At 35.8% G+C, this 13,057-nt stretch overlaps 1 protein-coding gene across 1 annotated transcript in view; it reads right to left on the bottom strand.

Annotated features, from left to right (window-relative positions):
• The window catches only part of ppp2r3a (protein phosphatase 2, regulatory subunit B'', alpha), a 230,030-nt gene extending 225,326 nt beyond the window's left edge, over positions 1-4,704 (bottom strand). Inside the window, exon 1 of the mRNA XM_039761539.1 lies at positions 4,443-4,704. The gene's annotated coding sequence lies outside the window, so the exon portion shown is untranslated. The remainder of the gene's footprint in view (positions 1-4,442) is intronic.
• Between the last annotated feature and the right edge of the window lie 8,353 nt (positions 4,705-13,057).

Raw genomic sequence — 13,057 nt, 5'->3', positions numbered from 1 at the left:
AAAATAAAAAGCCCTTTGCGTGTGAACACGTGCCTCTGCGTAGTCTGTGCTGGATCGGGTGCCATATAGCGCCTTTATTACAATATATATATATATATATATATATATATGTGTGTGTGTATGTATGTATGTATATATATATATATGTATGTGTATGTGTGTATATATATATATGTATATTTATCTGTATGTATGTATGTATGTATATATGAATATGTGTGTGTACGTATGTATGTATATGTATGTGTGTATATATGTTGATATGTGTATATATGTATATATGTAAATGTGTATATGTATATATATGTAGATATGTGTATGTGTAGATATGTGTATATGTAGATATGTTTATATTTGTGTGTGTGTATATATATATATATATATATATATGACAACAACACTCATAACAGTGACAAAACAATTACATTGACAATCATGTTACGTTATTTTTAAAATGTTTCCTTTTCTTTTTCATAACTTCTTTAACACACTACTTCTCCGCTGCGAAGCGCGGGTATTTTGCTAGTAGTAATAATAAAATTAATTCTTTGTCTATATAGTAAAATGGGTGGCACGGTGGCACAGTGGGTAGCGCTGCTGCCTTGCAGTAAGGAGACCTGGGTTCGCTTCCCAGGTCCTCCCTGTGTGGAGTTTGCATGTTCTCCCCGTGTCTGCGCGGGTTTCCTCCGTGTGCTCCAGTTTCCTCCCACAGTCCAAAGACATGCATTGGCGATTCTAAATTGTCCCTACTGTGTGAGTGTGTGTGCCCTGCGGTGGACTGGCACCCTGCCCGGGGTTTGTTTCCTGCCTTGTGCCCTGTGTTGGCTGGGATTGGCTCCAGCACACACCTGTGACCCTGTAGTTAGGATATAGCGAGTTGGATAATGGATGGATGGATACAGTAAAATTTCTTTTGATGTACAACTGTGTCTCTATAAAGCAAAACAGACGACAGTACTTCAGCTCATACTGTTTCATGGTCTGGTGTGCATTCAAGCAGCCTAAATGGTCAGAGGTTTATATTCAGCGACCCAAATAATTACTTACAGCAACATTTTCCAAATGTCCTTTTGCATTTACAGTTTTTACATAAATTGGGGTAAAAATAAACTTTACAAATGATATTTCTTTACAAATGATATTTCATGTAGTGAAATATCTGGCATCAGAATAAACGGATGTCTCTGAAAGATCAAACTTAACAGTATTTAAACAGGAAAAAACAATACACTGCCACTTCTTAAAAGAAGAAACCAAAATAGCTGCTACCCTAACTAGAAGGTAGACCAGGAAGCATTTGTTAAATCTGGTACAAAGACTAATGAGTTTAACAAGATATATCTAATTACACTGGGAAGATGCACTTGGCACATGAGTACAGGATTGGCAAATGAGTACAGGATACACACATTTCAGTTCTTATCAACAGCTCACTCCACTCCACTGATCTGTCAGATAGAAGGTTGGCAGGGCACATATTCACTCCCAGCAGGAAGAAACATTTATTCCACTTGAGAGAGATACTGCTAATTACACATGAATGGTTTATATCACACGTACACGGCTGTGGGATGTGCTAGACATCAGTGGGTAGAAGTTGGCAGAACACTGACCACAACTTGCCAGATTTTAAAAAATCCACACACTAAAACGGTTTGTTTTTCTTTCCTTTTTATTTCCAGAGCAAGCCAAATTACCAACATTTTTCTCCTATAGATAAATTTCATTTTAACACCATTTCTAAAAATATTGAAGTTACTAAACTGATCAAAGTAATAAATAGGTTTGTTTTACCAGTGACACTCTATAACACATTTGGCACTGTTTTAAATAAATATTTAAAAAAAAAGTTAACATTAAAGTATGTGTAATAATAAGCATGCCAGCTACATGTTTAGTAGCGTGTGTGTTTATAAACTTAATAAGAATGTAGGTTCTGCTTTGCTAATGAGTATCTTGCCAATGCAAAATATTTTAATGCTTCATCAAGTGGTAAGCACCAGCAGTTCTCCATTTACCAGATACAGATATAGAAAAACAAATCAATTAATCTTTTTCTGTCACTAAAGTTTGGTTAACTGCAAAATTTCCAAAGAAACACTGAGCAGAAAGCAGAAACCACCAATATAGATGAGATTCCATTACATTACAGGGCACATACTGTACATTCACTCATACATTCTGCACCAGTTTAAGGTTGGTACTGAATTTACCATGTACAGAAGGTCAGAAAAAAACATCCTGTGGGCAAAGAAAGAGTATGTACACTCCACAAAGTGACTAGGCTGGAAATCTAAGCCAGGTTAGAAGTGCTTACTGTTGTGCAACCATCCTATCCTCAACAGTGAGGTATAAGATGTAAAATATTTCTTGAGAACATCATTCTTAACAGAGGCTTCCCCATGTTAAATTGCACATTTCTAACTGGACAAGTGTTCAAAGCATTTGTGAGAATTATAATACAATATGTCTCAGACTCTTTAACATTCAATATTTCTGAAAGGGGTGTCATCTGGAATTCATAATTTTATAGGGATGTATTTTTTGCAAAGCACGGTTAAGTTAATTTATATATGGAATATTACAAATATATTGCTCCTGTCTTAAGAGTACACATATTAAAAGACACTTCAAGAAAAAACAAAATATAAGCCAGTTATTTAAGCACATTTAATAATTAGATATAATAATCCATTAATCAATTAAAGCATTTTATTTTTTTTTATTCATCCACAAGTTTTAATTTTTTTATTCATTCACAAGTTTTTTGAAGCTTCTGATTTTCAATACAGTGTCACAAGGAGTGAAAACCTATCCAGGTAGCACATATTTGGAAATAAACCACAAATTTCTGTCACTATAACTTCTGACACTGGCATATACATAACACAGCCATCATTTTATAAAACACCTTTACACCATTCTAAGGATCTTTAAAAGTGCACAGCAAGCCTGAAATCTGGCTAAACTGGAAACCTTAAAGCTTACAAGTCAACTGACTTAGTCACCAGGTCATACTTTCTGCCTGCCGGGTCAATTCAGAGTAGCCAATTTAGACTAGCCAGTCATCCTTACTATTCCTGGACAGAACTCACATGAGCAATGGGAGAGCATGCCAATCCCAAACTGAGGCCAGACCTGGCGGGAATACAGTAAAATCTGACTTGGCACACAGTATCAAATCAAATGTGTTCAAACACAGAGCAAATTACTCACACGTAAATGGAAAAAAATGTAGAATGCATCTAGGTTACAGTTAATTCCTCATTGGGTGTGCAATGAAGTGCAATATGTGGAAGATACTGACACATACAACTGCAGCGCAAGCAGGTGGGAAAGTGACTTTGTTCAAGTCATCTGATTTGCCAGCTGTAGATGTTTATGCAGCACTACAGTCTGAATACTCTGAATACTGTCAAATCTGCACCTACACTCCAGATTAAACTTTACAAAGCTCCTTTCATAAACAGAAGAAGACTCTATCTGGACACAGTGATTAACATTACAGTACCAAATGATTCAGCACCATGAATGCTTGCCAATACAAGTCAACATATCAGCACGTCAAAAAGAGGGAAGATAAGACAAAGATGACAGCCTGAGCTGTCAGTGAAAGTTCCAATCTCAAGGCAACAGTAAAGCGTGACATACATCTCAGTTTAAAATATATCTTGAGATAAAAGGCAATCAAAAGTACTATTGCTAAAGTGTTGACAAACTTTCAAAATAAAAAAAGTGTTCTAACCTGAAGAATGTGCAGAGAATCGTGAAAAGTAGAGCAGATGTTGGTGGTTTTGTTACACTTGCTGCGGACATTTTTTCTAGGCTAGGCACCCTCTTCGTCCCTTAATGCCCAAATGATTTAAAGGGGTTGTGGCAGCTGATGCTCGCTCAGAAATTATATCTTCTGTATCTGCTGCTTTGGCTTACTTCCCATGTCCCGAGGGAGTGGAGTGTCATACTGGAGTTGCGGCGTGATTTTTATATCGCAGGGGGCGCGCGTGCGCGCACACACACAAGCGCGCAACACCGAGCTGAGCGTTGCCCCTCCCTCACGCGAGTGTCACTTCTTTTATTTTCCTTCGCACGGCTCAAGGCGCCGCGGTTTACAAGTGCAGTTTTTCTTTGCAATGAGTCCATTCATAGAGCAGCTCTTACATCAAACAAACAGAGCACAAATCTGAAAAAATACATGGCTGGAGAAATTACAGAACTTTCTACGCAGTCGAAAAAGTCTCCCAATAATCCATGCGTAACACAAAACTTAAGAAACTTTGCTCAACTCCACCACCCTATACAAGGAGCCCCCCACACCTCATAAAATAAAAGCACGCCGTTTGCCCATTGTGTTCGTCTAGCCAAGCCAATCAACAAAAACAGAGCGACACTGTTTACCGCAAGTAGAAAGGCTCACGTTACCAAAAGAGGTCGATGCCGCGTACCTTTCTTTTTGCTCTGGAGAAAATCAAACCGCTGGAGTCTCCGCGACCTGAACGCAAATCCCTTTGCGGCTCCTCTTGGCGTCCTTGTCATCTAAACAAAGCGACTTCCAGACAGCGTTTTGGCAAAACGGGCAGAAGCGACGGCCTCTAAACGGCGCCGAGGACTTTTCAAGCTAACAGCACACGCTGAACCCACTCGTATGGAAAGGAAAGTGCGCGGTGGAGCCTGGCGCTCGGGCTGCAGCTGGAGGGGAGTTTTAGACAGCCCCGCGAGGGGGCGTGGATTCAAACAGACGCGAACGCGACTTTAATTGCTCTACTTGTGCTGAAAAATTCCCTTCGGCTCTTTGGATCGAAGCCCCATTTTCTGTACTCAGACTGAGGTGTGCGTTTGTTTTAATAACCCGCTGCCTTTTGATCTCTTCTCTTGTATACTGAAGGGGCTAATGCGACATCCGTTGGACGGATTTACGATGGAGAGTGCGATAGAAAATGAATCATTTCTACCATTAACCACCGTGATGACTTTGTACTTGAGAGGTTGAACTGGCTGCACGGAGATTTGCTTCATAGGCGCTTTATTACATTGGCATACGGACTTCTGCTGATGTGTACAAGTAAGGAATCAAGGTGTCCGACGGTTTACGTATTTGGTTGACCTGAATGGCGAGTTAACATCAGAAGTCTGTTTTGCAAAAGCAACCTATCTCGCTCACATACAGGTGTATATCCGGCTAATACGGACCTAATATCATTTATAGAAGCTGCCCCACCTAAATTGATAAATGTTTAATAATTAAGTATATAATTATACAAATATAGATATATGACATTGTTTATTAATTTTTCAGCTTTTTTTTTCTCTGCTGGCAATGCTAGCCATCACATGGCACACAAACCTCTGACCTCATACTCAATCAACATAACATGCATGTCTTAGGCAACTGGGGCTTCAAGCCAAATGTAATCTTATCACTGAGACAAAGCCAATAAACAAGCACATTGTTTACAAATGATGCAGAAATTGTTGTTTGATTCCAGTTTATCATGGATGTATTGGAAGTCATGGGAAAAAATGTAAATTTACTGTGCTTATGCAGAGTATTTGTAAAACTAATATACAGAAATCAAACACAACAACTCACAATTTGGTAGTCCTAGTACAGAGAAACGGCTGTAATCTAGATGCATTTTTGTAAAATACTATTACTATTATATTAAAATAAGTACAATCAGGTAGATACTTGTCAGGTTTTCATTATGCAAAATAAAATAAATAAAAGAAATAGTACCTGACAAAATATTTAATATAGAAGCCATATTTTACTCACTTCTGAATTAAAGTCATACCAATGTGACTTATTTGTACAGTACTGTATACACATTAATTCAAGCTTACACCATTTAAAATATAGCCATCTTGCAAGAAATCTAACGGGTGTTAGACCCCTTTGCCTGTATATTTTCACTTAGAGTGAAAAAAACTATTTTTTGTCTTTTGCTTTTGTAGGAAAAAGAGTGGAATGACAAACCAAATATGCATTTTATGTATAAGTTACAACACAGATAGAAGTGAATGACTCTGACTATTCTTGATGTTTATTTTTACTTGTTTGTCAGATGCCCTTGGTGTATCACCATAGCCACATCCCATCTTCGGGGGCATCCTAGAATCAAATATAGTGCTTTTGTTACATTGCTAGCTTATCATCTAAAACTGTTCAACCGGAAAAACCCTCTGGCACACTCCTGCAATATACTCAAAGAGATTAACCTAGCTATTTAAAAAATACAAATTGCTTTCATGTACATTGCACTACTTCTTATTTTAAACACAAAAACAATATTTGATTTTAGACTATTTTTATTTTCCTTTTCTTCTTCTTTCACCTTCTGGGAGAAATAGAATGATGCAATGAATGCCTAAAAATATATTATGTAAATAATACATAATAATACACTGTCATGCATCATTTAATTGTACTAATCTTAAAAATTTAACAACAATACTCAACTTAAAATAACAGGATGAATGCATATATCTACATTTACATCACTTTTCTTGCCTTTTGCTTTGGTGTTGATAGTTTAATTCAGGTTTGGAGACCCAAGCTTGAGAATCATTACCACCTCTTTCCAAAATGGTATTGGCACCATTTAACTGTTTGAATTTTATACATTAAATTTACGCATAACTAGATTTTAGTGAACCTACTGGATTTCTTGGTTTTCCTTCAACCAGTTTTTAAATCAAGTGTCACTCCCATCTATAACTGAACTATTTCTTTAATTAGCTTTTTTATTATTATGAGGTGACATAACCTTCAGTGTTCATTTTTACTTTTTCCAAGAAATCATGCAACCACTGAAAATAGTTTCTTTACTTTCCTAAAATGCAAGTCATGTTGCCTTTGCTTTAATTAGGTGGCACTCTCTGAAATCTTGCAGTACATAGTAATTCAATTCAAGTAAGCTTTATGACTGTGACATATTAAGTCTTTGTTGAAGTATGCAACAAGATATAAAGGTTTAAAGCTTTAGGATTTGCAAGGCAAAGTGCAATTTCAAATCTAATCACCAAGCCAATTCATTTTTTTCACTTTCTTATACATTTTTGAAAATTTCTTCCACATATTAATTTTTTAATCCACTCTTTGCAAAGCAGGAACTATACCAAGATTGGACACCAGTAGTTTGCAGAGCATCCTCACTTTGCTGTAAGGCTTGAATCATTTTTTGGGCACAAAATATTTTGTTAAATGTGGCAAGGCTGAAGAAGCAGTGACAATATTATAAAAGAATTTTGCAGAATCAGAAAATGAAAAACATGTGAATAAAGACAGAAAATCATTGATGGTCAGAAGCAACTATAAACAATAAGATACATTCATTGCCAATAATAAAGACAGAAGTCAAAATCTAAATAAGTCAATATTGTTTAATATACAAAATGGAAAAATTGTAGTCAATAACATAAACAACAATACACAAAAGTGAACACTATGTTAAAGAGTTCATGATTGAGACAGATAGAAATAAAAAAATGATTTGTTATTTTTTACATTTTATTGCATTTGTTTCTTTTTTATTTGTATTAATGTTCTGGTTTTATTATGTACTTCTGTTAACTTTGCATGCTTAGTTTTTCTTTGTCATGTTTTAATGTAGTTTGCCAATCTGGTTTCCTAGTGCAGTGGTTCCCAAGTTCAGTCCAGGGAGACCTGATCAACCTGATCAATTTTATAATTAATGTGTGCTTTTTATTGATGTAATTGTTTAGTGAACTGTCTTTTTGTATTCTGTAACTGTAGGAAATTCTGAACTATTTGTATTTTTGCCCAAGCTTTACATACATTTGTTTCCTTTGCAATTTTATTGCGTGATTTTTTTTCCAACATCATAAACATATGTGTGTTGGGTTAATTGGTGAATCTAAACAATCTTTCTTTAAATAAGTGCAAATGTTTGTGGAAATATACTCTAAGGTGGATTGGCATTTTACCTAGGGTATTTTACCGAAACGTGCACCTACTCTGAGTGACCCTGAAATGGCGAAGCAAGTTAGAAAATAGATGGATGAATGGCTGGATTTTGTCTTAGATTTGATAGTGAAAGACATTAGAAATAGTGTGAAAGCAAAAAACATGTTTGTAAAGGAATAAAGCTGAATAAATAAAATTAATAAATATAATAAATAATCTTTCAAAAGTCTAATAAAGTTGATTTACATTTGATTTCAACTGAAAGTAAAGGACAAGATTGCAGGCAGGATGCTTGCCTTGAGTCAAACTTGGGTGTGACCAAGAGGTTTGCAGTAGGTTTGTCCATGGTTGAGGCATGGCAAATACACTTGTGCCAGACCAGAATTTTAGCCTGTTTCACACATATTGTACACATAAACCTTGGTCATTTATTTAAGCCGGGGGATAGTGACAGGCAGGAATTATTTTCTGATTTAAAAGATTGGCTTCAACAGAAACCTGCAGCTGTTGTGTCTTGTACAGTGCCTGTTAAAGTGATGATTAAGGACAGGCAAAGATCTCAAAGCACAGCAGTTGGAACCCAACACTTTCAAAATTCACTTGTATCAAAAATGCATTATTACTTTAAAACATTCTGGCACACTATAATCATGTTTAACTTCAATTTCCTTGTGCGAGTTGGCAATATAAGTTTAAATTCAGTTTAATCGCTGTACTTTTTCCAAAGTGCTAGGTTTTCAAGTGTTATTTCTATTGAAACCAAAAGTTGTAAAAAATGGTATTTACTTTAAAATACAAACATGGCAATAAATGTCAGTGTTAAAATCTTAATGCCAAGCTACATTTCACAATTTTTAAGAATCCCTGATTGCCCAAATTGCTTTATTACTTTATTTAAGCTGTTTTTTTACAATATAGGAAATATAGTGAAATTATGTATAATGTATTAGAAGGAGTATTTTCAGAAATATTGAATTTCAACACCATTGGCTGTACATAAATACATGTATAATTGTCTGCAGTTCTTGGTTATCTGGAAATCTGCATGATTTTTTAATTTTTAAATACTCACACACTCTGAAAATTTATTACATTTGTTAAATACTCAATTCCAGGTCAAATTCCAATTCTAATTTGTTTAGGACTGACTGGTGAAAAGTATTTAAAGTGAGACTTATTACACTGTCATAAATTGCTGTGACAAAGGTCAACTATTTCTTGACCAAATTTCAAATTATTTTATGAAAGTAGTACCTTACTTTTTAGTAAATAATTTTAAACTTCATCTTTGCATATTATTATGTAATTATTATTGATGCAGATATTATATATTCATGCGGTGTGCATTTTTTTTAAGAAATCCATAATCCATCCATTATCAAACCAATTTTATGAAGTTCAGGTTTTACTATAGCCCACCACAGCACTATAAAGCGCAAGGCAGTAGCCATTGAAGAGCAGACTCACACAATCTTTAAATAACATCCACCCCTTACTTACTTTTTATAGAGACATTCTCAGAGTCAATTTTACAAAGTTTCAGCAGAACTGAACTTATGGTTTAATTTTGGAGACCTTTTTCTCAAAAGAGCATTGTTTGTACACAAAGAGCACTGCTTTTAATGATTCATCTCTGCAGTCTTAGTGTCACTATACATTATTGCTTCAGGATTTTTTTTTTTTTACAATGATTTTTTAGTACATGAAGTTTCTTTGTCTTTCGCTATTCAGTTATAAAGAAAAGGCACTTTGAAACTTTACAAAACTTTACTATAGTTAAAAAAAAAGTAATAGGTATCCAGTACCTACAGTATTGCAGATAACCATTTGCTGAATAAGACATTTGAAGAACAGAGCAATTTCCTGCATTCTCACATTTTCTGAACACAAGTGGGTTCAGGAGCCAGAGCATATACCAGCACAAACAAAGCGTCGGTGGTTTATTACATAACACGTTCATATAATACATTGTCAGACACATATGCTTCGGAGTCAACTTCATGGCTCGTTTAATGGTAATTCCACACTGAGTCAAAGGTTGGTGCTATTGCATGATGCATCTCCTGTCTTTTATCCCACAGACCTGACAACAGGCAATGGAAAGACAAATGGCATCATTTCTGGGTTCCGGTCCCCTGAGCCTGCCTCTTCCACCTTGCATGCCACTTAATAGGCTCCACTGCTATCTTGTCTTCAGTCTAGTTGTAGACTCATGTCTGTGCAGACATTTCCCAGATTACACGTTAACATTGTGTTTGTTGTTTTTCTTCCATTATACAGAGTTTGTTCAAGGTTGCCCCAAATCTTTATCTTTGTTTGTCTTTTCATTCACAACATTCAAAACTAATTTCAAGTTGCCAGTTACTTTAGTATGATTTGAGTGTCTCTAGTGCAGTGGTTAAAGCTGTTGCCTGTGTGGAGTTTGTATGTTCTTACAGTTTTTGAGTGGTTACTTATTTCATTTTTACACTCAAACCTCTAAAAATATCAAAGTTAGGTTAATTAGTGAGTATAAATTGGCTAAAAGTGAAATAAAACTGGCTGTAAGTGGGTGTGTGTTGGAAACAGTTTTGGGTACCTGGAGCCGGGGTTGCAGTTGGCAAAAATATACAGACTCTGACTCGTAACAAATTTAAATTGTAATGAAAAAAAATACAGCAAGTTGAAATGTTCCATTTTACAAACAATATTCATAATTAAGTACTTCTCTGATGAAAGAATAATGCCGAGTGTATATTTGTGTTACTACTAGTGTGAAGTTCAGCTGAGCTATTTTACAACAAGACGTTCACATATTGTAATCTGGGTTATGGTACATTGCAAAAAGTGTTTTCATTTTATTTCAGATATAGAGTCAGATGTACCGGAAACTAAGGAGTTGAAGGATTTATCTACCGGCTGTGATAGACTGGAGTGCCACCCAGTTTTGGTTCCTGCCTTGCAATTAATGCTGTTAGGATAGGTTCCAGTTTTCCTCTCACATCCTGAAGCTGTGTAGCTTGGATTGACTTTCCATTTAAGTGAGTGAGTGTTGAAGTGTGCCATACAAAGAGCTGGCGCTCTCTTCAGAGTTGATTCCATTTTGGTCTGTGAAGCTTTGAGGCACCAGTGCTAACTACTGTCACCATGCTGCTGTAACAAGCACCATATGCAGTGAGGCTACCTGAGACAGTCTCTGGCCAGGAAAGTCATGTCACAAGGTAAGAGAACCAGATCTGCAGCTTGCTAATGGAGATCTTGTTTAACTGAGCAATGGAACTGATGGACTTTAATTGCTACATTGTGGGTTTGTGCCTCACCTCTGCCAACTCAAGGAAGTCAACTAAAAAATGGTGATAGTTAATTTATTTTGGGGTTGTGGGAATATGAGCACAACTTTAATTATGAGAAGGTGAAGGCAAGTGTATTGTGCATGAGGTCAGCCTCCTAGAGAAAACATGGTGCTGTTCCACTTAATTCTATTTTTGACTGTAGTTTGTCCTGCAGTCACACCTGAACAGCATGACTCGCTGTGGTGCCTTCAGTGTAATGCTACACTGCTCACTTGTGTAACTTGAGAAGGGCTGTGCTTGCAGTAGAAACCTGTCAAATTCCCTAAAGCTGACAGGAATGAATTCCCAAACTGCACCTTGTTAGCCTTTTTCTTCCACAGTGTTTATCCAGAAATTTTCAAATAACTATTCATCTTGTTATTTAATATGGAATCATTCATTAGGGGATCTAAGAAGAATGTGTAAGAGAGGTGACTCAGAATTATCTGAAGATGGCAACAAGGCTTATTTTAGAAACAAGTCTGAATCAAGCAAGCAGTATGCATTGTGAGTTACTGAAGTAATTAAAAAAATAACCGTTAGATAACAAATTCACTTAATGCAGACATTTAAAAAAAACAGCATGGTGGCACCACATGCAACTTTAGTACCTCTCAGATCCAGATATGTTTACTGGCTGGTGTGTCTTGTTATACTCCCAAACCCCACCACCCACCTCATGTGGCTCTTGATGTTAAAGTGATGTTAAGTTATGTGGCAGTTCAGGATACAAACATGTGTCCTGCAGTGGACTGACCAGGGCTTTTTTCTGCCTTGCACTCATTGTGTCTTGGATGGGCACTGGCTCTTTGTGGGCCAGAACTGGAATAAGCCAGTTTAGAAATTGAATGGGTTAATCAAAGCACTGAAATTACGTTTCATATTTACACATTATTTAATTTTCACAAACAGGGAAACATTTTTTTGTTCTTATAATTTATATTACAATAAGCTAACCTACTGTGGGATACTCATTTAGTGAAGGGCATCATGGTACCATAGTAGTTAGTGCTACTGCTTCACTGGTGAAAAGACCTGGAAGAGAATCCTGGCTTAAACACTCTCTATGAGGAGTTTGTACATTTTCCCTGTTGAATGTTTTTTTTTTTTTCTCCTGGATACTTTATTTCTTCTTCCATATCTCAGATTCAGTTCAGTTTGATTAGTGAGTATACATTGTCACCATATTAGTTAATGTGTTATGGGCCCATGATAGACTGGCACACTGTTAAGGGTTGGTTCCTACCTTGAATCCAGTGCTGCCAGGGCAGGCGATGGCCCTATATCAAAGTATATCATGTCAAGAAATATCACCTAGAACTGGATTAAGCATTTTCAATGATGAGTGTATGTGCCTTTGTTAGAGAGAATGGACATTTATTTTTGTTGCTTTTGATAATTTTGTTGTTTCCCTTTCAAGAAATCCTGCTTCTGCTGGTTGTTTTCTGGTTACTCATGTAATTCTAGTTTTTATATATATATATATATATATATATATATATATATATATATATATATATATATATATATATATATATATATATATATATATTATTTATTTTAATTATACTATACCCCTAGTATTTGCAGTTTTTTATTGAAATTTAAGCTGTTCAAGTACAATGAATAACCTGAAACTGCTACAATTAAAAAAATATTTAGGTTACCAAAAACTGAAAGATAATGTAATTTTCAGTTATGCAAAAATGACTTTTTCAAGGAACAGATAGATATACTGCTTTCCTGCACAAATGGAATTTAACTAAGCATTGAAGGCTGATGCAAACAGTTTCTGCAAATGCACCGATGTTGGTTGATTACT

This window comes from Polypterus senegalus, chromosome 1 (genome assembly GCF_016835505.1).
Source record: "Polypterus senegalus isolate Bchr_013 chromosome 1, ASM1683550v1, whole genome shotgun sequence".
In the NCBI taxonomy this organism is placed as follows: domain Eukaryota; kingdom Metazoa; phylum Chordata; class Cladistia; order Polypteriformes; family Polypteridae; genus Polypterus; species Polypterus senegalus.
This window is presented reverse-complemented; position numbering and strand designations above follow the sequence as displayed.